Raw genomic sequence first — 26,295 nt, 5'->3', positions numbered from 1 at the left:
GGCTGTGTTGACTCACAATAAGATATATAAAATGAGATAAGTCACAATATATGGACAAGCAGGGGGAGTTCAGAAAACTAGTATATGGTCCCAAGAGTAGTGACAATATACAGGCTCCTAGTACTATAGAATAAAATCCAAATGTATTAAAATGAATATCACCCCCACGTAATATCACAGCATGAGGTGAGAATATTGCCAGATGGAGTTTGAGAAAATGCAGTTTCCTTTGAGATGCAGGAGACAGGAGCATGGTGCAGATAGACAGGAAGGGGGAAATTATGGGAACCCAAGCCTGACTCACTGCAGACCAGCAGATTCCAGTCTGGTCAGACAGAGGATACAGGAGCGGTCACGGACCTGCCAATGACCGCAGCTGACAGCCAGTAACAGGAAGCCACAGCTTTATGGATTCAATCACCCAAGATGGCCGCTGGGTATTAGATGATCTGTGCTACAGCCCGATCAGCACTTTATCCAGGCTGCACAGTGACACAGTGAGGCCAGGGAAGCACCAGTGTTTGATGATACAAATGCTGCATCTTCTGAGAAATCTATTAAATACTCAAACATAAAACATACAAACACACATAGTGTAGTATTTAAGTTGATCCAGAATAAAACCAAATGGATGTGAATAAATATTCAGGGGGACCTGTACCACAAGTGTTGGTCTACTGGTATAAGTAGACAAAAGCATATCTATTGGAACAGATTCAACCACCAAATCTATGTTCCTTCATTGAAAGAGACTCCCCTCTTCGCTGTCACCTCAGGTTAGGTAGTGATACATATGGGCGACAATAGAAACTTCAAATGGTATAATACCTTTTTATTACAAACATAAAAACATGCAAACATGGGGTAATGATTGGTCTCTCACCATCACATATTGCCTACCTCCTAGGTAGAAAAAAAGAGCAAGATCACAAATGGCACATCAGGTGTCACTGGAAATGCACTGCCCGTCTGTTAGGTGGATTCCAAACGTCTCCAGAATAACAAGTCCTTCCTGCCAACTGGTTACAACTAGCGATGAGTGGGTTTGGTTCTCCCATATCCGAACCCCCCCAAACTTCACGATCCAAGCCAGGAACCGAGTCCGGCTCAGGACTTCCCTCTAGATTCAGATCCCAGAATGAGGCAAAACATCATCATCCCACTGTCGGATTCTCGCGGGTTTTGGTTTCCATATAAGGAGCCACACATCACTTCCATTTTCACTCTGGACTTGGACAATGGGGGAGACCTACCTCTGTCTCTCTGTGGGTGGTGGCGTCGGGTGGGGTCAGTGTGTGCTGTTAGGGGTGCTTTCCTGTCACTGTGGGGTCCTGTTGTGTAAGGGGTGCTGTACATGTAGTTGCTGTCCTGTCACTGTGCTGTACAGTGGCATTGCACTGTCCTGTATGCTGTAAAAAATACAGGGGTATTGTACAGGTACACTGGCCCTGTATTGTATGCAGTCAAATTACAGAGGTTATTAAAATACAGGGGTGCTGGCACTGTCCTGTATGCTGTAAAAATACAGGGGTGTTGTTGTTAAAATACAGGGGTGCTGGCCTTGTCCTGTATGTTATAAATACGGTGGTATTTTTAAAATAAAGTTACACTGGCTCTGTCCTGTATGCTGTCAACATACAGGGGTGCTGTTAAAATAAAGGTACGCTGGCCTTGTCCTGTATGCTGTAAAAATACAGCGGTATTGCCGAACTCAAAAATATTACATACACAGCACATGTAAACTCCAATCAGATTAGTTGCTTTGCGTGCGAATACACGCAGCGTGCACAGCAATATATGGTAGCATACGCATTCACACAGACAAGCCGCAAAGATATATTCAACACATATTTCATACAACACATAAATTAAACATGTCAAGCACCAGACATTATAATGTATTAAATTATATAATAGAGTATAACATCATACAGTGGGGCAAAAAAGTATTTGGACAACCACCAATTGTGCAAGCTGACCCACTTAAAAAAATGATAGAGGTCTGTAATTTCCATCATAGGTACACTTCAACTGTGAGAGACAGAATCTGGAGAAAAAAAAGCAGGAAATCACATTGTATGATTTTTAAACAATTTGTTTGTATATTCTTGCGGAAAATAAATAGTTGGACAATCAAAAAGTTTAAGTCAATACTTTGTAATATAAACTCGGTTGGCAATTACCAAGGTCAAACATTTCCTATAGTTCTTGACCAGGTTTGCACACACTGTAGCAGGTATTTTGGCCCACTCTTCCATGCAGATCTTCTCTAGATCTGTCATGTTTTGGGGCTGTCGCCGGACAACACGGACTTTCAACTCCCTCCACAGATTTTCTATTGGGTTGAGGTCTGGAGACTGGCTAGGTCACTCCAGGACCTTGAAATGCTTCTTACGGAGCCACTCCTTTGTTGCCCGGGCGGTGTGTTTGGGGTCATTGTCATGCTGGAAGACCCAGCCACGTTCCATCTTCAATGCTCTCACTGAGGGAAGGAGGATTTTGCCCAAAATCTCACGATATATGGTCCCATTCATCCTCTCCTTAATACCGATCAGTCTTCCTGTCCCCTTTGCAGAAAAGCATCCCCAAAGCATGAGGTTTCCACCCACGTGGTTCACAGTGGGTATGGTGGTCTCCGGATGCCATTCATCATTCTTCTCCCTCCAAACATGGCGAGTGGAGTTTATACCAAAAAGTTAAATTTTTCTCTCATCTGACCACATTACATTCTCCCAATCCTCCTCTGGATCATCCAGATGGTCACTGGCAAACTTTAGATGGGCCTGGACATGTGCTGGCTTAAGCAGGGGGACCTTTTCGGGTGCTGCAGGGTTTCAATCCATGATGACGTAGTGTGTTACTAATGGTAACCTTTGTGACTGTGGTCCCAGCTCTCTTGAGGTCAATGACCAGGTCCCCCCCATGTAGTTCTGGGCTGATTCCTCACCGTTCTCAAGATCATTGATACCCCACGAGGTAAGATCTTTCATGGAGCCCCAGGTTGAGGGAGATTGTCAGTGATCTTGTATTTCTTCCATTTTTTAATAATTGCGTCAACAGTTGATCTCTTCTCACCAAGCTGCTTGCCTATTGTCGAGTAGCTCATCCCAGCCTTGTGCAGCTCTACAATTTTGTACCTGGTATCCTTAGACAGCTCTCTGGTCTTGGCCATGGTGGAGAGGTAGCAGTCTGACTGTTTGGGGGTATGGACAGGTGTCTTTTATACAGATAACTAGTTCAAACAGGTGCCATTAATACAGGTAATGAGTGGAGGATAGAAGAGCTTCTTAAAGAAGAAGTAACAGGTCTGTGAGAGCAAGAAATCTTGCTGCTTGGTAGGTGTCCAAATATTTAATTTCCACAAGAATATACAAGTAAATTGTTTAAAAATCATACAATGTGACAATGTGATTTCCTGGTTGTTGTTTTTTTTCAGATTCTGTCTCTCACAGTTGAAGTGTACCTATGATGGAAATTGCAGACCTCTCTCATCTTTTTAAGTGGGTCTATTTGCACAATTGGTGGCTGTCCAAATACTTTTTTGCTCCACTGTATATATGTATTATTGGAACGGAACTGTCACGATCCAGGTAATTCCTTATCAGTATTTACCTTCCAAATGCCTCCTGAGACTGTCCCAGTGTTCCAAGCCTGGATTCCATCTGCATTGTCTGCATGCAGCACGCTGCATCTCATTGTCTCAAAACTCTTCACTGTGATTCTGGCAGCTTCATGGTTAAAGCTCACATGCAAGTTACAAACAATCTTTCCCTCCAAAAGCAAACATGGGCGCAGCCATGTTTGCTTTCATCACATGTTGCTTTTCAGCCTATCAGCTGCACTCTGGTTTCTACCTAATTACCCAGCAGCTGCACTCTAGACTCTGCTTAATCAGCCAATCCCTGCTTCCCAGCAGGTATAAATATTCTGTTCCTGGGGTGGAAAGAGGTCAGTGCTTCAATTGTCTTCAGTGATTCCAGTGTGCAGTTCTCCCATGGACTTTCTCTGCAGTACAGCCTGACTCTGCAGTGTCTCAACATTGCACCCTGTGACTGGCAGTTACCCGAGACCGGCTTCCAGCTTCTAGCTTCCAGCAGGTGCTCTACCCTGCCAGTAACCATCGGTGTTCCGCCATCGATCCCCAGTAACCATCGGTGTTCCGTCATCGATCCCCAGTAACCATCGGTGTTCCACCATCGATCCCAAGTCACCATCGGTGTTCTGCCATCGATCCCAAGTCACCATCGGTGTTCCGCCATCGATCCCAAGTCTCCATCGGTGTTCCGCCATCGATCCCCAGTAACCATCGGTGTTCTGCCATCGATCCCAAAGTAACCATCGGTGTTCCGTCATCGATCCCAAGTATTTCTCTGAACTGTGTTTCCTATTACCGGTACCAAGTCATCAGTATTCCTCTGAACTGTGTTTAATAAAACCTTTGAACTTTCCCTTGTTGTCGTGGTCACGCCTTTGGGCATTTGTTCTAAAGGTTCCCTGCATGTCCAAGAACCCTGTACTGCCTCCCAGGTACACATATACCTCTGCCCCTACAACTGAGGCTTCCCCCTGGTCAGCACCAGCCCTCAGTTGTGACAGTAAGCACTGACCTAATGGATCCGGCCGGAGACCAGGTCCAAGCGACCAGGCCAATGCAAGAACTTGCAGCCTGCCTTGAACGTCAGGAGACTGCACAGGGCCATGTGATCCGCTGTCTTCAGGACCTCTCCTCTCGGCTGGATGGAATACAAGTAACCCTCCGTGGTTCAGGGGCGTCCAGTGTGCCAACTGCAGTAACTTTGGTGGTATCCCCACCCACCATTCCCGTTTCTGCTCCTTGTCTCCATTTACCGACACCTGCCAAGTTTGATGGTTCCCCAAAAGCCTGTCGGGGTTTCCTAAATCAGTGTGAGCTATATTTTGAGTTACAGCCTGGCAGTTTCCCAACTGACCGCACCAAGGTTGCTTACATCATCTCCCTCCTCAGTGGCTCCGCCCTTGATTGGGTATCACCTCTATGGGAGAAGTCTGATGCCCTGCTCTCTTCATATGCAGATTTCGTGGCAACCTTCAGGCGCATCTTTGATGAACCAGGTCGTGTGACCTCTGCCTCCTCTGATATCCTCCGGCTACATCAGGGGACACGAACAGTCGGTAAATATCTGGTACAGTACCAGATCCTAGCGTCCGAACTTTTCTGGAATGATGACGCTCTTTACTCAGCCCAAGAAGGGGCGTCTGTGTCTACAGCCCAAGAAGGGGCGTCTGTGTCTACAGCCCAAGAAGGGGCGTCTGTTTCTACAACCCAAGAAGGGGCGTCTGTGTCTACAGCCCAAGAAGGGGCGTCTGTGTCTACAGCCCAAGAAGGGGTATCCAATGTTCAAGCTCTAGTAGAGGCATATGAGTCTTCTCAAAAAGGAGTTTCTGATCTGTCAACCCCAGGAGGGGTGCTGGAGAAAACAACCCTGAGAGAGGTGTCTGATTCGTCAACCCCAGGAGCGGTCACCGAAATTTCAGCCCTAAGGGAAGTATCCAGAGCCAAGTTCCCAGATGGAAATTTTTGTGCTACAGATGCAGTTATGAACTCCTGTTTGCCATCTTCAGAGAGCACCACCCTGTTGGCATCCAGCATGGACCGGGTCCAGGATGGTCTAACTGAACACTCAGATACCACTCATTCCGGTTCTAACCAGATTCTGACTCTTTCAGTTCCAGCTGATTCAACGGTCTCCAAACTCAATCCTGTCCTATCCGTCGGCCCAAAGTCTCCGCCGGTCTCAGCCGGTTCAAGTTTGTCTGGACTCAATCTGGTCTCGTCCATAGGTCCAGTACAGTCTCCTCTGGTTCCAGCCAGTTCAAGTTCATCAGGATTCAATCTAGATTCTTCCGTTTGTTCAGGTAAAGAATTTATAAGAAGTATCCGGGGGCCACTCCTAAAGGAGGGGGTGCTGTCACGATCCAGGTAATTCCTTATCAGTATTTACCCTTCAGATGCCTCCTGAGACTGTCCCAATGTTCCAAGCCTGGATTCCATCTGCATTGTCTGCATGCAGCACGCTGCATCTCATTGTCTCAAAACTCTTCACTGTGATTCTGGCAGCTTCATGGTTAAAGCTCACATGCAAGTTACAAACAATCTTTCCCTCCAAAAGGAAACATGGGCGCAGCCATGTTTGCTTTCATCACATGTTGCTTTTCAGCCTATCAGCTGCACTCTGGTTTCTACCTAATTACCCAGCAGCTGCACTCTAGACTCTGCTTAATCAGCCAATCCCTGCTTCCCAGCAGGTATAAATATTCTGTTCCTGGGGTGGAAAGAGGTCAGTGCTTCAATTGTCTTCAGTGATTCCAGTGTGCAGTTCTCCCATGGACTTTCTCTGCAGTACAGCCTGACTCTGCAGTGTCTCAACATTGCACCCTGTGACTGGCAGTTACCCGAGACCGGCTTCCAGCTTCTAGCTTCCAGCAGGTGCTCTACCCTGCCAGTAACCATCGGTGTTCCGCCATCGATCCCCAGTAACCATCGGTGTTCCGTCATCGATCCCCAGTAACCATCGGTGTTCCACCATCGATCCCAAGTCACCATCGGTGTTCTGCCATCGATCCCAAGTCACCATCGGTGTTCCGCCATCGATCCCAAGTCTCCATCGGTGTTCCGCCATTGATCCCCAGTAACCATCGGTGTTCTGCCATCGATCCCAAAGTAACCATCGGTGTTCCATCATCGATCCCAAGTATTTCTCTGAACTGTGTTTCCTATTACCGGTACCAAGTCATCAGTATTCCTCTGAACTGTGTTTAATAAAACCTTTGAACTTTCCCTTGTTGTCGTGGTCACGCCTTTGGGCATTTGTTCTAAAGGTTCCCTGCATGTCCAAGAACCCTGTACTGCCTCCCAGGTACACATATACCTCTGCCCCTACAACTGAGGCTTCCCCCTGGTCAGCACCAGCCCTCAGTTGTGACAGTAAGCACTGACCTAATGGATCCGGCCGGAGACCAGGTCCAAGCGACCAGGCCGATGCAAGAACTTGCAGCCTGCCTTGAACGTCAGGAGACTGCACAGGGCCATGTGATCCGCTGTCTTCAGGACCTCTCCTCTCGGCTGGATGGAATACAAGTAACCCTCCGTGGTTCAGGGGCGTCCAGTGTGCCAACTGCAGTACCTTTGGTGGTATCCCCACCCACCATTCCCGTTTCTGCTCCTTGTCTCCATTTACCGACACCTGCCAAGTTTGATGGTTCCCCAAAAGCCTGTCGGGGTTTCCTAAATCAGTGTGAGCTATATTTTGAGTTACAGCCTGGCAGTTTCCCAACTGACCGCACCAAGGTTGCTTACATCATCTCCCTCCTCAGTGGCTCCGCCCTCGATTGGGTATCACCTCTATGGGAGAAGTCTGATGCCCTGCTCTCTTCATATGCAGATTTCGTGGCAACCTTCAGGCGCATCTTTGATGAACCAGGTCGTGTGACCTCTGCCTCCTCTGATATCCTCCGGCTACATCAGGGGACACGAACAGTCGGTAAATATCTGGTACAGTACCAGATCCTAGCGTCCGAACTTTTCTGGAATGATGACGCTCTTTACTCAGCCCAAGAAGGGGCGTCTGTGTCTACAGCCCAAGAAGGGGCGTCTGTGTCTACAGCCCAAGAAGGGGCGTCTGTGTCTACAACCCAAGAAGGGGCGTCTGTGTCTACAGCCCAAGAAGGGGCGTCTGTGTCTACAGCCCAAGAAGGGGTATCCAATGTTCAAGCTCTAGTAGAGGCATATGAGTCTTCTCAAAAAGGAGTTTCTGATCTGTCAACCCCAGGAGGGGTGCTGGAGAAAACAACCCTGAGAGAGGTGTCTGATTCGTCAACCCCAGGAGGGGTCACCGAAATTTCAGCCCTAAGGGAAGTATCCAGAGCCAAGTTCCCAGATGGAAATTTTTGTGCTACAGATGCAGTTATGAACTCCTGTTTGCCATCTTCAGAGAGCACCACCCTGTTGGCATCCAGCATGGACCGGGTCCAGGAAGGTCTAACTGAACACTCAGATACCACTCATTCCGGTTCTAACCAGATTCTGACTCTTTCAGTTCCAGCTGATTCAACGGTCTCCAAACTCAATCCTGTCCTATCCGTCGGCCCAAAGTCTCCGCCGGTCTCAGCCAGTTCAAGTTTGTCTGGACTCAATCTGGTCTCGTCCATAGGTCCAGTACAGTCTCCTCTGGTTCCAGCCAGTTCAAGTTCATCAGGATTCAATCTAGATTCTTCCGTTTGTTCAGGTAAAGAATTTATAAGAAGTATCCTGGGGCCACTCCTAAAGGAGGGGGTGCTGTCACGATCCAGGTAATTCCTTATCAGTATTTACCTTCCAGATGCCTCCTGAGACTGTCCCAGTGTTCCAAGCCTGGATTCCATCTGCATTGTCTGCATGCAGCACGCTGCATTTCATTGTCTCAAAACTCTTCACTGTGATTCTGGCAGCTTCATGGTTAAAGCTCACATGCAAGTTACAAACAATCTTTCCCTCCAAAAGCAAACATGGGCGCAGCCATGTTTGCTTTCATCACATGTTGCTTTTCAGCCTATCAGCTGCACTCTGGTTTCTACCTAATTACCCAGCAGCTGCACTCTAGACTCTGCTTAACCAGCCAATCCCTGCTTCCCAGCAGGTATAAATATTCTGTTCCTGGGGTGGAAAGAGGTCAGTGCTTCAATTGTCTTCAGTGATTCCAGTGTGCAGTTCTCCCATGGACTTTCTCTGCAGTACAGCCTGACTCTGCAGTGTCTCAACATTGCACCCTGTGACTGGCAGTTACCCGAGACCGGCTTCCAGCTTCTAGCTTCCAGCAGGTGCTCTGCCCTGCCAGTAACCATCGGTGTTCCACCATCGATCCCAAGTCACCATCGGTGTTCCGCCATCGATCCCAAGTCACCATTGGTGTTCCGCCATCGATCCCAAGTCTCCATCGGTGTTCCGCCATCGATCCCCAGTAACCATCGGTGTTCCGCCATCGATCCCAAAGTAACCATCGGTGTTCCGTCATCGATCCCAAGTATTTCTCTGAACTGTGTTTCCTATTACCGGTACCAAGTCATCAGTATTCCTCTGAACTGTGTTTAATAAAACCTTTGAACTTTCCCTTGTTGTCGTGGTCACGCCTTCGGGCATTTGTTCTAAAGGTTCCCTGCATGTCCAAGTACCCTGTACTGCCTCCCAGGTACACATATACCTCTGCCCCTACAACTGAGGCTTCCCCCTGGTCAGCACCAGCCCTCAGTTGTGACAGGAACAAGATAAACATGTCATGCTTGGTGTCAAAATGATCAAGGGAATGAGTGTGTTGGTTTGATAGCTGTGGTTAGGTTGTAGCACATTGCAACGATTAGTTATGATTAAATGTATGAAATCTAAAGTCATTCTTATTAGAACAAAGAACATTCCAAAGAAAGCATGTAGGCAGGAAGCCAGTGGCCAACCCCTATGATGTCATCTCCAAGGCTGGCCGTAGCTTGCATATAAACTGACCAATAACACACAAGAAATGAGAAACCTCCCTCTCCTGTACCAATGGAAGGAGCCTGAACCAACAACCTGTTAGCTCCCACTCTCTAGGACTTAGAGAGTTAGTTGCTGTTGATTTCTGCTGCTGTAGTTTCATTGCTGTTGAGGCAGATTCAAATATGGAGATTACTGTGCATTGAGGTACAGGGTAAAGTATGCTGTTTGTGGCTGTAATGGATTATTTTGTAACTATCTGCTTCTTGTGTAATTGTAACATTATAACTGAATGATATATACTGTACATGTAATATATTGTATATCTCCTTTTAATATCAAATATATACATCACTGAGTGCTGGAACTCAGAAAATGTGTGCAAGTGCTTGTTTTGTCTTAAGGGATGTAGTGTTTGCGACGTATAGCGCACTTTTATCGTATATGTCAATAAGATGCGTCTTGCATCCGCAGCATATATTAACGCTGGCATTTTAAATATTTATTAGAAATAATCTGAACTTCACAGTTGGTGGCTGCGTCCGCGATATCACGTACTTAATGATGCACTGTACAGACGCTGCTGTGGTCTACCAGCTAACGATGGACGCATCTTGATGCTGCTGAACCACATGCCGTTTGTTATTTTGTGTTATCAGTAAGGCGCTGATTTGAAATTCAAGGGACAATATATTTCTCCCAATATTTAAAATGCTACAGCGTATTTTTATTGTTGTAAAACAAGGTTCAAATAAGTCATATTGTGTTTGATTCAGATTGGATTGTTTATCTAAGTAAATTTAAAGAGCATTTAAAAGTTGGTGCATAGGTATGATATAGCTGTGTTAGCATGCTGTGGCCTATTCGCATACTGCTAACGCAGGCCTAAAGTAACAAACTTCCGGTGCTTGTATAAATTGGGATTTATTTGTGACAAAAGAGTTAGCCGCATGGTGTGTCCACCATTTTGTCCGTGCACATAGCTGGGAATAAGGGGGAGGAACAGTGGCCTTTTAGGAAGGTCACTCTATCCACCTAGCTAACAGCTGACTTTCAGTGTGTTTAAAGCAATCAGTTTTTTTTGTCACAAATAAACAATATATATGTACAAATTCAACACCATTTAAAAGCTACCAATGAATTTAACTAACCCATGCCATAGTCAATTACAAATAGTGTTTCAATTGGGCCTAGTGAGAGAGAAATTGTGAGATAAATTCTTGGATTGATGTAAGAATTACACACAGATATAAAGTTTTTTTTTTCTTCCAGGATTTGTTAACTCTCTGTTTGCTACAAGACAAACAATTGAAATCTTAATTAACCTGTTCAACCACCCTATGAACATCTATTGATATGCAAATTAGAGGCTCTGAAGGAACGGCATTCATTCCGTATGTGTGTACTGTGTGGGGGTTCTATGAGAGTCAAGTGGTGTGTGTGTGTGTGTGTGTGTGTGTGTGTGTGTGTGTGTGTATATATATATATATATATATATATATATACACTGCTCAAAAAAATAAAGGGAACACTTAACACATCCTAGATCTGAATGAATGAAATATTCTTATTAAATACTTTGTTCTTTACATAGTTGAATGTGCTGACAACAAAATCACACAAAAATTATCAATTGAAATCAAATTAATTAACCCATGGAGGTCTGGATTTGGAGTCACACTCAAAATTAAAGTGGAAAAACACACTACAGGCTGATCCAACTTTGATGTAATGTCCTTAAAACAAGTCAAAATGAGGCTAAGTAGTGTGTGTGGCCTCCACATGCCTGTATGACCACCCTACAATGCCTGGGCATGCTCTTGATGAGGTGGCGGATGGTCTCCTGAGGAATCTCCTCCCAGACCTGGACTAAAGCATCCGCCAACTCCTAGACAGTCTGTGGTGCAACGTGGCATTGGTGGATGGAGCGAGACATGATGTCCCAGATGTGCTCAATTGGATTCAGGTCTGGGGAATGGGCGGGCCAGTCCATAGCATCAATGCCTTCGTCTTGCAGGAACTGCTGACACACTCCAGCCACATGAGGTCTAGCACTGTCTTGCATTAGGAGGAACCCAGGGCCAACCGCACCAGCATATGGTCTCACAAGGGGTCTGAGGATCTCATCTCGGTACCTAATGGCAGTCAGGCTACCTCTGGCGAACACATAGATGGCTTTGCAGTCCCCCAAAGAAATGCCACCCCACACCATTACTGACCCACTGCCAAACCGGTCATGCTGGAGGATGTTGCAGGCAGCAGAACGTTCTCCTTAGCGTCTCCAGACTCTGTCACATCTGTCACATGTGCTCAGTGAGATCCTGCTTTCATCTGTGAAGAGCAGAGGGTGCCAGTGGCGAATTTGCCAATCTTGGTGTTCTCTGGCAAATGTAAGCACAACCCCCATCTGTGGACGTCGGGCCCTCATACCACCCTCATGGAGTCTGTTTCTGATCGTTTGAGTAGACACATGTACATTTTTGGCTTGCTGGAGGTCATCTTGCAGGGCTCTGGCAGTGCTCCTCCTGTTCCTCCTTGAACAAAGGCGGAGGTAGCGGTCCTGCTGCTGGGTTGTTGCCCTCCCACAGCCTCCTCCACATCTCCTGATGTACTGGCTTGTCTCCTGGTAGCGCCTCCATGCTCTGGACACTACGCTGACAGACACAGCAAACCTTCTTGCCACAGCTCGCATTGATGTGCCATCCTGGATGAGCTGCACTACCTGAGCCACTTGTGTGGGTTGTAGACTCCGTCTACCACTAGAGTGAAAGCACCGCCAGCTTTCAAAAGTGACCAAAACATCAGCCAGAAAGCAAAGGAGCTGAGAAGTGGTCTGTGTTCACCACCTGCAGAACAACTCCTTTATTGGGGGTGTCTTGCAAATTGCCTATAATTTCCACCTATTGTCTATTCCATTTGCACAACAGCATGTGAAATTGATTGTCAATCAGTGTTGCTTCCTAAGTGGACAGTTTGATTTCACAGAAGTGTGATTGACTTGGAGTTACATTGTGTTGTTTAAGTGTTCCCTTTATTTTTTTGAGCAGTGTATATATATATATATATTATATATTATATAAAATGTGTATATTTATATCAGTGTATGTTCTGCAAGGTAGCTATCCAATCTGAATCATAGCATTTAAATTATAGTCAATAGTCATTATAGATCTGCATAGAATCGGATACTTTTATTTGTTATACATTTGGTGTAGTTCTTTAAGTGGGAAATTGTAAAAACACAAAACGCAGTTCTGGCCTACAATTTTAGGTAGCACTCAAAGGAGGATTGCCTGTGTGGGCGACTTCCAGCGTGTGAGGGAACAAAGGTGTATCGTGTATTAAGCAAAAGCAGTAGAAACATAAATTTGTTGCATTGTTTACATTGATCATGATAAGTGTGGAATATTTAGGTTCAAACACACGGTGTACATGAGGTACAGTAGGAAAAGTATGTGAGGTAAGTGTACGGGAATGTGCACATGGCGCAAATTACGCGCACGGTTGCGTGAAGTAGTGAGCTCAAGTTTTACCACACAATAGGAATAAATTTAAACGGTGGGATAACAGATTTGTAGTTATACAATTAACGAGGAACTATCCGATTTTAAAAGCAGATTCCTATAATATTTGTTTAAAGTGTAATACCTTTAAGGGGATGTTATCAATCACTGGTAAATTACTTTTTTTTCTGTACAGAAAACCTAAAAGTATGGGTTGTTGAAAAGAAAGTGTGAATGCATTGAACTCCATGACCAATTCGGGTTCCCGAAAAGAGACATTGAGTTAGCAGAGGCTCAGTGGCGTGGTGGCTTGCAACCACACGTTAAATCGATTGAACGAAGTTAAGCCGTTCAAAATGAGGTGTGGAGTTAGCCCATTTCTAAAACACTCCAGGTGACGGAGACATAGTCTCCTGAAAAAAGTAAAATTGTCTTCATAATCGTAAGGCACACAAATAACAAGTATTTGTGAGTCGTGCGATTGGACCACACGAGTGTGTGTGTGATACGCGGTGCAACGTGACACCATTTGCGTGATTTCGAGCAAATTGCGTTATCATATGCACTGTGTAATGCATAGGCAGATGTGATTTGTGTAAAGTAAAGGAATTTTTCACTGACTCTCTCTCAGGAAATCTTCCTGGTAGACATTCATTGGAAAGGGTGATCGATAAGTTGTTTCTCACCCAAGAAAATTCCAGTGGATAGATACCGACAAAAGCAGGCCTGTAACCTCCACTGAAAAAGGTGGCGTATTGATTTATTGCTGATAATACGTCAATACTTACAGTGCTGAGGGTTATGGTAGGAGCCTCACTAGGTACGCGGCAGTCACTACAGAAGTGGACCGTGCTATTTCCAGCGGAGAAGGAGCCGGTGAAAAGCGCTCTAAGGACTTTTCACCATCGTCTTGTATTAGCCATTTGGTGATCGTGTTAAAAGGCCCACGAAGGGAGCCAGATGTGCACGCGAGAAGCGAGAGGCAGCCAGGGTTCAGGCTGGAGAGCAGAGGCAAAGAGGGTCCGCTCGGTTTATAGTGTGTGGGAAGTAAGAAGAAACTTAGCACAGGGAGTTTCTTGGTGGACATTCACTGGATAGGGTGATCGATAAGTTGTTTCTCATCCAACAAAATTCCAGTGGATAGGAACCCAAGAGTAAAGGAATTTTTCACTGACTCTCTCTCAGGAAAACATTATAACAGGATGGCCCGCACACGGTGAGGCTTTTTGTAATGATTAAGTACGTATGAATGGTGGAATATAATTTCCAGTGATTGGTGGTTTTGATCCTGAGGTATTGCAGGTAGTATGTTTAACCAAAGTCATATAAGACAAGAACAAAAACATAATAACTGTTTGAACTCGTAACAACAATAAATAAGTAAAAAGAGAAAGCAGGTACACTGCCATATGTGGATGTGGAAGCAGTTACAGCCAGCATACAAACTATAGAATATAATATTAATAAAAATATGAAAAATGTGAATATAACCTATATATGTACTAATGAATGTCAAAGTTTTATTTAGGAGGAGAAGGTGACCCAACTCTGGTTTCAGCCATTTCTCATGCACTCAGAAGAGTATCCAACCGGTAAAAGAGGAGCTGTAGCCGGCAGGGGAAGTGACTGAGACCAGTGGAACTGGTAAGTATGGAGTCATTCAAGTACATATATAGTAAAACCCAAAAAATAAAATAAAAATCAAGAAAGTAACGTCATAAATGGAGAATATCCTGTCCGCACATTAGTATTTCCCAGTAGGAAAGTGGACAGAGATAGGGTAACCCACAGGGTATTTCTTTTTAAATTACCACATAAGAAGTATCCATTTCTAGTAATGCCCCTAGTCCAGATAAGCTTGGAAATGTTTGTTGGACCATGTACAGACCCTTAATACGGGATGAGAAGGATTTAATTAATACTTCACATGACCTAGAAGCTTGTTGTTGTTTTTTTCAGTACTAGAAAATTTTCCGTCAGGACAAGATTACTGGTAAACACTAATTCGGCAAATGGGAGGAACGAGAGAAGTGCAACATTACCCTTTGAAAAAACCTGCAGAAGTTACGATTGGGCCTCTATGATGCTAACCCCTTTTCTTTTCTTTTTTTCCTAGCAGCAGTGGCCCCTGACTAACTTATTCGACAGAGAATTTGTTATGTAAATTGAAATGTGAAATACATATATTGTGCTCCCGCTCAGGAAGTACAAGGTATGTTAGATACTCCTCAAAGACTAATGTTGCATTCCACTGTTCTAGATTCATGTCCATCACAGGTAGAGGAAATTATCTCACAGATACCGGGTTCCCTATGAACTTAGGATGGACAGGACACTGGATTGATGGCTAAGGTAGTCCCAGTAGTGACACAGCTTTAAGGGGGATAGACCAAGTATTTAAGAATCAATTCCCCGTAGTGCCCAATCCAGTTGTCATTTTAATAAAATCCTCTCCACCTCTACAAACTTATCTGTCACCAACCTCTATTTTGTTTTTCTTCACAGTTTCCTCTTCATCTTTTGCGTTCACAATGGGGGTACAATACATGGACCCGATTCTCCCAAGGTTTCAGTGACAGCCTGAGTATTTTCCCCCAAGCCCTGCATGACTGTTTACAGTCATTTCAGCCTGAGAATGGGTCAGTGCTGATACAATATGTTAATGACTTGTTGTTGTGTGCTGATTCATTTGAGTCATACCTGGCAGATACAAAACTGTTTTGTCTCTTCCAGACAGGACACCAGGTCTCAAGGGATAAACTACAGTTGTGTAGGACAAGGGTCAAATACCTGGGATGTAGTACTGGTACATGATTTGACAGTTTATACACCATATGCCGTATTGGTCCTTCAAAGTTCTGCCCGAACCCGGTATGTCTCACCAGCACAATGACACCAGTATATTACTGCAGAGTGCCTTGTCATGCACAAAGGGTAGAGGATGAGAATACTGGTGAAGGGAAATTTTGTATAGACACTGATAAGCATGATGGTGTGGAATATCTGAATCAGACCTTTACTATGAGACCAGACATAAGTGACAGCCCGTTGCTGAACGCAGACCTGATATTTTTTTTCCTTTTTCCCTCTAGAGATTTTTTTTTTTTTTGAGTGATGCTCATGGTACTCTACATTTGCAAACACACAATTAAATTAAGATGCAAATTTGTGTTCCCTACAGTAAAAGGAGGTCTGGAAGGCGAAGGGGTATGGTCAGGAGTCCTCAGGACTCTGGTGAGATGGACAAGGTAAGCCAGTGGCCCCCAGGACGTATCTCCCAGGCCTAGCTGAGGCAGCACATGGTCTGACTCACCTAGGGTAGACATTGGTAAGAGCATACTGGTGTGTACCAGGGTTCTCTTCTCAGGCAAGCAGGAAAGCAATGGCCTGTCTTACTTGCATGAGGAAGAACACTTGGTAAGGTAGCACTGAGAGAGCCATCCCATACTCCTCCTGCAGATGGACCTTTTTAAGGTAACACAAATCGACTTCGTACAGTTAACACCCTGTAGGAATTTGAAATATGTATTGGTGTGCACTGATGTTTTCTCAAACTGGGTAGAGGCATTTCCTGCTGCCACAAATACTGCTGTGTTTACCGCAAAGAAAATTGTGCAGAAATTTGTGTGTAGATATGGTATCCTTAGGAGTAGGAGAAAAGTGATAGCTTGAAACTGGACTATTGTGGTCATAGATACTGCCACTAGTGTTATGTAGCATCGGAACCACTCCCAGATCCCCACTTAACGAATCACCCTCTTTGAAATTTTTGTTTTGGTTTTTGCTTTTTTGGAAGACAACCTCATGTCATGATCGATCCGCACCATGATTAGAAATACACCAATGAGGTGACAGTACAGTAACTTATCGAGATGAGCCAGCATTTGAGAACTTAACAAAAGAACTTGAAACTGTTTCCTGGTATGCCAACTACTAACTGTCTTGATTGTGAACCAAGAGACTGTGTGATTGTTCTTACACTCAGGTTGCCTAATAGACAGGTGGGAAGGACCGTACCAAGTTATGTTGACAGCACGATCCCAGTGAAAGTAGCCGAGAGAGAGACTTGGGTCCACGATTCCCATCGCAGGAAAGTCGGTAGTCCGGAAGGAACTCATAAATGGAGTGAGATCGCAGAAGTATCACCAGAGAGTCTGTTCCGTGAAGACTGAGAGACAGCACTGTTGAACACTACCTGAGCATACTAAAGGATTACAGAAAGACCAGTCGTAGTAATGGATTTGATATAAGCAAGATTTGTTTTGTCCTATCGTTTTTTTTTTCTCTCCCGTTGACCAACATTCTTTTTCAGGACATTCTATTTTTGTGAGGTTTTTATGAGGAGTCGAGTGTGGGACTGGAACTGGTTCTGTAGAAAGAAGTGGTGTCTTTATAGGATCCCAGGATCAGCCTATCACTTTGTTAAAGTCAGAGAAAATCAAAGGTCTAGTAGTTACGGAGTTTGGAGGTAATGTGATAGGCTATTGTCTGAAGAATACTGTATTTTGTAGTTATTGGAACCTTATAATTGAAGATGAGTGCATCCAGAGATGTCAGTCTAGCAATAAGGCAGCATTTGACAGACATCTCTTGAGTGATTACCACTCACTAGTGGGTAAGGTCTTAAACCAAACGTAATGTTGGATGTGCTCCCAGGTACCTCTAAGACAAAATAATGCAGGATTAGTGCCATATTCTTTAGAGTTAGCTGAGGTACTTGAATTACACGGAGAGGGGGGGGGGGGGGGACACCGGTGGACAAGGAATATAATATAACTAGACCCCCTAGTCTTAAGATCCACCAGTACCATATATAAATCCCTGGTATGTTTAAATTTCACCAATTTCAGGAAATCAGGAAATTGGGAGGTAATTCAGGAACAATCAGACAATGGCTATTCACACATAGATAAAGAGCTCATTAATATATGTGGAAGAAAAGTTTACGAATGGCTCTCCCCGAACTCCAAAGGTTTATGTTATCTAGGAAGGACACTAATAATAACCCTTGTTCAATGAAGAAACAGACCTAGCATACGTTCCAGAAATGGAAACAATATTCAGGGAGTGATAGGAATATAAACCATGAAAATTTTATGTCTCTTTCACGATTTGTGTTTTCTCCCTCTACCCAGCAAAACCTCTATCAAATCCGAACATCAGTGTACAAAGACGTAGAAACATGTATGTGTAAAACATTCGTTCAAATCAGACATCATAGGCCATAGCACTGTCCCAGCATACTCTATAGGTTGAATGTCGTCCCACACCCAACCAGTGGTCCCGTGACCGCCAAGCACATATAGAGGATGTCCTGTCCTCCTCCCTGTCTTCCCCAAATATAGTCAATGTCTGATTTGTGAAATAAATACATACGTGTGTCTAGGTCACCATTTATTGTTTGAAATATTTTTTTGTAATTATGATTAGTGTGACAGTTATGACAGTTATTGTCTACTGTCAAAGGGTGGACTGTCAAAGTCAATATACATACACAGCACATGTAAACTCCAATCAGATAAGTCACTGTGCGTGCGAATTCACGCAGTGTGCACAGCGATATATGGTAGCATACGCATTCACACAGACAAGTCATAAAGATATATTCAAAACATATTTCATACAACACATAAATTAAACATGTCAAGCACCAGACATTATGATGTATTAAATTATATAATAGAGTATAACATCATATATAGGTATTATTGGAAAGGAACAAGATAAACATGTCCTGCTTGGTGTCAAAATGATCAAGGGAATGAGTGTGTTTGTTTGATAGCTGTGGTTAGGTTGAAGCACATTGCAACGATTAGTTATGATTAAATGTATGAAATCTAAAGTCACTCTTATTAGAACAAAGAACATTCCAATGAAAGCATGTGGGCAGGAAACCAGTGGCCAACCCCTATGATGTCATCTCCAAGGCTTGCATAGCTTGCATATGAACTGACCAATAACACACAAGGAATGAGAGACCTCCCTCTCCTGTACCAATGAAAGGAGCCTGAAACCAACAACCTGTCAACTCCCACTGTTTGAATATAGGCAGTGTCTAGGACTTAGAGAGTTAGTTGCTGTTGTTTTCTGCTGCTGTAGTTTCGTTGCTGTTGAGGCAGATTCAAAGATGGAGATTACTGTGTATTGAGGGACAGGGTAAAGTCTGCTGGTTGTGGTTGCAATGGATTCTTTTGTAACTACAGTATCTGCTTCTTGTGTAATTGTAACATTATAACTGAATGATATATACTGTACATGTGATATATTGTATACATATCCTTTTAATATCAAATATATACATCACTGAGCATTGGAACTCAGACAATGTGTGCGAGTGCTTGTTTTCTCTTAAGGGATGTAGTGTTTGCGATGTACAGCACACTTTTATCGTATATGGTAATAAGATGCATCTTGCGTCCACAGCATAAATTAACGCTGGCATTTTAAATATTTATTAGAAATAATCTGAACTTCACAGTATTGCTGTTAAAATAAAGATACACTGGCCCTGTCCTGTATGCTGTAAAAATACAGGGGTGTTGTTAAAATAAATGTACACTGGCCCTGTCTTGTATGCTGTCAAATTACAGGGGTGGTGTTGTTAACATACAGGGGTGCTGGTCCTGTCCTGTATGCTATAAATACAGGGGTGTTGTTAAAATAAAGGTACACTGGAGGGGCGTGGCTTGGCTGGCATTAGGGGAAGACGTGGTGGTGAATAGCTTCTGCCTGCAACCTCAAAAAAGTGGAGTTATACCCTCTCTTTATGCATCCCCTTACTATGACATAGTCTTCCAGCCCTGTTGAGCCACCCTACACATGAAGATCTGCACTGCAGAGCCGGGGGAGACCTGCGTTGCTCCCTGTGGGTTGCGGCCTGCCTACAGTACCCCTCCGGAGCCGGGACCTTGATTACAGGCAGAGGCCGCTGGAGATGGCTGATCGCTGGGGCTTGCTTTGCCTGCTCTGAAGATCTTCCACTCGCCGGGTCTCTGCTCCCCATACCCTGCTCCCTCACTCACCCAGCTCCACCATCCCACAGATGGCTGGATGCAGGAGGACTCACTGACAGTGACGGCCGGGGAACTCACTGCAGGTGGGAGGCAGCCATCTTACCGCTGACCCCGCGATCTCCATGCGGTGCGGCTGGGCGGTTGCTGGGGCGCTGCGGTCACTGACGGGACCGGGGCTGGCGCCCCTGCTTCCTCACTCACCCGTCTCCACCATCCTGCGGACTACCAGATGCTGTAGGGCCCGTTGGTGGTGACGGCCAGAGAGCTCACAGCAGGCTCTGCGGCGGCATGTCGGCCGTGCGGTGTGTGCAGCCCCCATATCCACAGCCCCCCTCTCATCATTAGCCCTGTCTGCAGGCCTGGCTGCTCATTCATTTGGATTTGGGCACATAGGAATCCCCTTTTCCCCTCCACTGTCTAACACATGCTCTGCCCCCCCCCCCCCCCTTCCTGCTGTTTGCCACAGTGTTCTGGATGCACAACACTGCAGTCTGTGATCCCATCCTATACACCAGCTGCTTCTCATGTATGATGTTTTGGTGCCCTCCGGTGACAGCATATCATTATTACACCCTTCCTTGCAAGTTTACTTCTATACTGATTCCCAGCTAGCCATTTCCATTCTGGGGGGAATCTGATGGCACTAGCCCTGACGGGATGCTGTTCTAATCACATAGCAACTACTGACGTTCCATTGGTGATTCCAGGGTGCCTCATGGTGAGAGGCAAGAGAGGCTCACAAGGGAGATGAAGTAAATTGCGAAAGGTGACCTCTGCACACGTTATGAATACCCCACCTTCAGCTGATATGAGACAATTCCTCCTTCCCCAGAGCTCCGCCCCGTGGATGAAACTTCTACGCCTTCTTCCCTATGCCTTTCGCCTGTCTCCGACTGTCCCTCTCGAGCTGGGGCCTACGCAGCAAACCTGAATGCAATATCAGATCCAGGAAGCCTATCTCAGATTCTGAACCTTCTTCATGCCCTGCCAACGAAACAAGACTTTGACCAGCCGGAGAGTAGACTCAGAGAAACAGTCCGTATGGAGATTGCCACCGTTCAATCTGAGATATCTCACATTGGATCCCTGATTAACTTCATTGGAAGGCTTTTCTTCTGACACAGCCGTGGCCCACAACGCCCTCAGAGCCACGGTCATCAGACAGGCGACCAATCTCCATCAGCTTCAAGAGTGCCTAGATGATTTGGATAATCGAGGAAGGAGAAATAATATGAGGGTTCGGGGGGTCTCAGAAGACATCCCTCCCCAGAGACTTATTGACTTTCTCCCAAAGATCTTTAACAAGCTCCTAGGCCAGGACCCTGCTTCATTAATCGAATTGGACAGGGTGCATCAGGCCTTGAGACCCAGAGGGGCACCATCAGACCATCCTCGTGACATCATTTGTCGTCTACATTATTACACAGAAAAAAAAGATATCCTCCTCACAGTTCGTCGCATGAATGTGATAGAGATTGCTGTTCATAGAATTCAGATCTTTCAAGATTTATCTTGGTCAACCCATCAAAAGCACAGGGCCCTACAACCGCTTACTGCGGAGCTCCGAAAGTTGGGAATTAAATACAGATGGGGCTTTCCTTTTAGCCTGCAGGTCTCGCATAATGGAACGCTGCACTCATTTAAAGATTCGACTGATTTGCCTCCCTTTTGTCAAGGACTTGGGATGCCCTTGGTCACCTTTCCAGAATGGCAGGAGCCCCTGACTCGCTCTATACCACCGGAACTCTCTCACCCCGATAATGACTGGCATCTTGTCCACCACAACCCGAAGTCCCCTTGGGATAAGCGCACCCCTGTACAGACGGCGAAGAAGTGAAGGTCCCTTGGTGGTTTGAGAAGTTTGCTTGCTCCTTCTTGAAGTGTTCTTGTTCTGTTTAAATGTTTCTTATTGGGTCAAGGAGGTTCCTTGCTGTGAGGTGCCCCACCCCTTCTGGAGGGATACCCATGGCAACAAAACCGTTATCGGCCTAATAGGCATACACCCAATCCTTCGGATTTGGCGAATGTTGTCTCTTGATACATGTTTTGTAGTAGCTTTACTGCTATGTGGTTGAACTGTTATTCTAATTTCTGATTGTTATATTGATTCTGTTATTAGGGCTAGGGTCAACACCGATCCCCAGTTACCCCCACACTGCCCTAGTATTCTTCGTCTCTGGCGTGATAATCATGTCCGAGCACCCAAGTAGTGGTAGTTTGTTCCATTCTGACGAAGTTCATTTTTGTATTGCTTTCCACATGCACTTTCTGGTCCTGTTTCTTCTTTCTTTTCTTCTATGCCCCCCTTTAATGTGGTCTTCTGCTCCGAGAGAGTTGCTGCCCACCTCACTGGTTACCAAATTGCTCCCTATACTATTGACAATGGCGGTTGATTCTACAGCAACAACCATAAAATTTGTTTCCCTCAATGTGAAGGGCTTAAATATCACAGAGAAGCGCTCCAGAGTGCTCAGAGACGTTTTTGCCTTCAGGGCTGATGTTGCGTTTCTCCAGGAGACGCACTTCAAAACTGGGGTTGCTCCAACTCTTAAGGACCGCAATTACTCATACTCTTTTTATAATAACAATAGCAAAAGTAAGTCTCTGGGAGTCGCTATCCTGCTATCCAAAAGGTTACCATTTCGTGATATCACATCTATGGCCCTGGTGGAGGGCAGAACACTCCTGGTTAAATGTAAACTGTTCGATCAGATATATACCTTTATAAACCTATATTCCCCAAACCAATCACAACCTAGCTTCCTGGTGACAGTTCTGAATCGTATTGCCTCGCTGGTCGAGGGTATCCTGATAGTAGGAGGGGACCTTAATTGGTCTCTCCAGCTGGAGGTGGATATTTCTGGGACACCAGCTAGAACCTCAATTGCTCCCCATCGTAGAGTACGCCGCTCTCTCCATGAACACCAGCTGGTCGACATGTGGAGGCTCCAACACACAGGGGACATGGACTATACATTCTATTCTAGGCCACACAACACCTACTCCCGACTGGTCTATTTCTTTCTGCCCCATAGATTTCTACACTTAATCTGTGATACCGATATTGGGTTGATCACTTGGTCTGACCATGCTCCCGTCTCCTTGACTCTGGTGATGTCCTGCCCACATTTTAAACAGTGTACTTGGAGGTTGAACGAACAAATCTTAATGGATCCGCGATTTCAACCTCAACTGCTTGAGACTATTGAGGACTACTTTGTCACTAATGAGACGCCGGACGTCTCCAGAGTCACGGTGTGGGAAGCGCATAAGTGCGTCCTGTGCAGGAAGTTTATCCAGCTGGGCTCAATGCTGAGTAAGAAAAACTGGGGATAAAAATAGCCTTGCCTCAGTGGTTACAGGACCTGGAGACAGTACACAAGGCGGGAACGTCTCCTCGGGTTCTGACTGAACTGAATGAGATGTGGACAGCACTCAATGCTCTGCTATTGGAGGAAATTAAGAAGGATTATAGGTTATGCAGAAACCGATTTTTTCAATGGGGTAACAAACCAGGGAAGCTTTTAGCTAGAGTACTCCACATGCAACGGTCTACCTTATACATCCAATCAGTGCAGGATGTGGCGGGGACCCGCCGTACCCTCACGAGAGACATAGCTGACACATTCCACTCCTATTATACTAAACTATATAATCTCCAGGACCCTAGATCCCCAGAGCCACCACTGGCTACTCGGGATTTGGTGGATAAGTACCCCTGTGAGGCGGACCTCCCAAGGCTCTCAGCGGATGACAGTGCATGGCTGGACTATTCGTTCTCTCTCCCAGAATTGGAACAGGCTCTCAAGGAGACCCTTTCTGGGAAGAGCCCGGGCCCCGATGGCTATACTATCTCTTATTATAAATTCTTTAAAGACTCTCTCTTACCCAAAATGTTGACGGCCTTTAATGAAGTCTCTGGAGATCGTGGTTTTTCCCCCCAAGCATTAGAGGCTTTCATTACGGTCATACCAAAAGAAGGGAAAGACCCAGCTCAATGTGCCACCTACTGTCCGATATCGCTCCTTAACACAGACATCAAGCTGTTTGCTAAACTTATAGCAAACAGATTGAAGTTATTGCTCCCCAATATTGTCCATTCGGACCAAGTGGGTTTTGTATCCGGGTGGGAAGCTCGTGATAATACGACCAAAATAATAGACTTGATGCATCTGGCCTTGCTGGGCCGCACCCCAGTAGAGGTGCTGTATACCGATGCTGAGAAGGCTTTCGGCAGAGTTAACTGGGTTACCATGGAAGGGGTCCTACGGCACCTGGGGCTCGAACTTGTTTGCCTGTACCGCATTTTGGCATTATATAGTTCCCCTACAGCGAGGATTAAAATTGAGGCCTTGTCCGGTCCGGTTCTGATTAGGAACGGATCTAGACAGGGTTGTCCTGTTTCGCCCCTTATTTTCATCCTCTGCATGGAGGCTTTAGCTGGGTCCATTAGACTCAATCCAAATGTTTCAGGTTTTACGGTAGGAGGTAGGGAATATAAACTTGCATTGTTTACAGATGATTTGTTAGCTGTCTTATCGAACCCGGTTGTATCTATCACCAACCTGATGTCTGAATTCTGTAGATTTGGCTCCCTGTCCAATTTTAAAACTAACCTCTCTAAGTTGGTGGCAGTGAATGTGTCAGCTCCCTCCTAATCCCTTAAGGACCTTCAAAAATCCTTTTCTTTCAACTGGCATCCTTCTAGATTTACATACTTGGGGGTTACATTGACTACTGACTTCACACTTCAAAAAATGACTTGCCACTTTTCGCTCTGAGTTTTGGGATTAGGGCAACAAGAGACTTTCCTGGCTGGGAAGACTTAGTGTAATAAAAATGAACGTTTTACCCAGGGTTCTGTATCTCCTCCAGACGCTCCCAATTCATATTCCCAAAACCTGGTTCCGGAACTTACACAACTCAGTTAGGGACTTTGTTTGGGGTAACAAGAGGCCTCATTTCCAACATGCCATACTTTTCCGCTGCAAACACATGGGTGGTCTTCAGTTGCCCCATCTTTCTCTGTATTATGATGCAATTGTCCTTAATAGGGTAATGGAGTGGACCCGATCATATGACACTAAACAATGGGTACTCATAGGAAGTGCAGCTTTATCCTCACCCATATCCCATTACCCCTGGCACTCAAAGCTCCCTACCATTGCTAATCCTACTATTGGCCCTACACTGTTACACTGGAATAGGCTTTGGGTCCTCCCGTATGTCTCCTCCAAATTTTCTCCCCTAACCCCACTGCTTAATAACCCGGATTTTCTTCCCGGAGTCTCTGGAAGGGGATTTGATTAATGGAAGTTGGTGGGGGTGACACGTGTTGGCCAGCTGGTGGAGAATGGAGCAATAATCCCCTTCCCTACTTTGCAGTTGAAATGGAGTCTTCCACCATCAGAGATCTGGAAGTACCTTCAGCTGAAGCACTTTGTATTGGGGAGTAATGTCCGCCCTAGTGTTACTAGACCTTTGACGATTTTTGAGAGTATGTGTTTGGATTCTTCTGTTCCGATGCATTTTCTCTCAAAATGCTATAGATTCTTGATTGAACATAGGTTCCTGGATCTCCCTAAGTACGCAAGGGACTGGGGTCGTGACTTACAGATTGATTTTACAGCGGAAGACTGGGAAAAAAGTTTTCGGGACACTTTTGCAAGCTCGATCAGTTATTCAGTGATTGAGACGCAATTCAAGGTTCTATCGCGATGGTATAGATGTCCCCTGACACTTGCTAAAATGTTCCCGGGTGTACCAGATACATGTTGGCAATGTACTGCTGAAACGGGTTCCCCAATGCATATCTGGTGAGATTTTTGCTTACTTCGCCCCTTTTGGGATAAAGTTATTGCAATCTCAAGGTTGATCGTGGGTTCTGATGTCCCTTCTGAGCCTGCTTTCTGGCTTCTTAACTTACTTACGGGTTCCCTGGCAACATACAAAATGTCTCTATTGAAGTTTCTTATTAGCGCTGCTAAAGCGGTTATCCCTGCTCGTTGGCGGCGCACTACACCATAGAATAGATATGTATATGTCCATGGAGGAATTGCGAGTGACTCCAGACAACCACCGGAGATTTACGCCCAGTTGGTGCCCCTGGTTGGATTTTAAGTCCTCACAGACATACCTAATGAATGTGACCTGAATACGGGTCCCATATATTGGGCCCTACATCTAAAATGTCACTGTTTAATGATACAATGAGGAGACATTTCTGCTTTTTGGTTCAAACAGGCACTGGAATGACCACACTACCCTCCCCCCTTTCCTCTCTTTGACTCTTTATTTC

The sequence above is a fragment of the Pseudophryne corroboree genome, chromosome 9, assembly GCF_028390025.1.
Source record: "Pseudophryne corroboree isolate aPseCor3 chromosome 9, aPseCor3.hap2, whole genome shotgun sequence".
Taxonomy (NCBI): Eukaryota; Metazoa; Chordata; class Amphibia; order Anura; family Myobatrachidae; genus Pseudophryne; species Pseudophryne corroboree.
Note: the sequence above shows the minus strand (reverse complement) of the source record.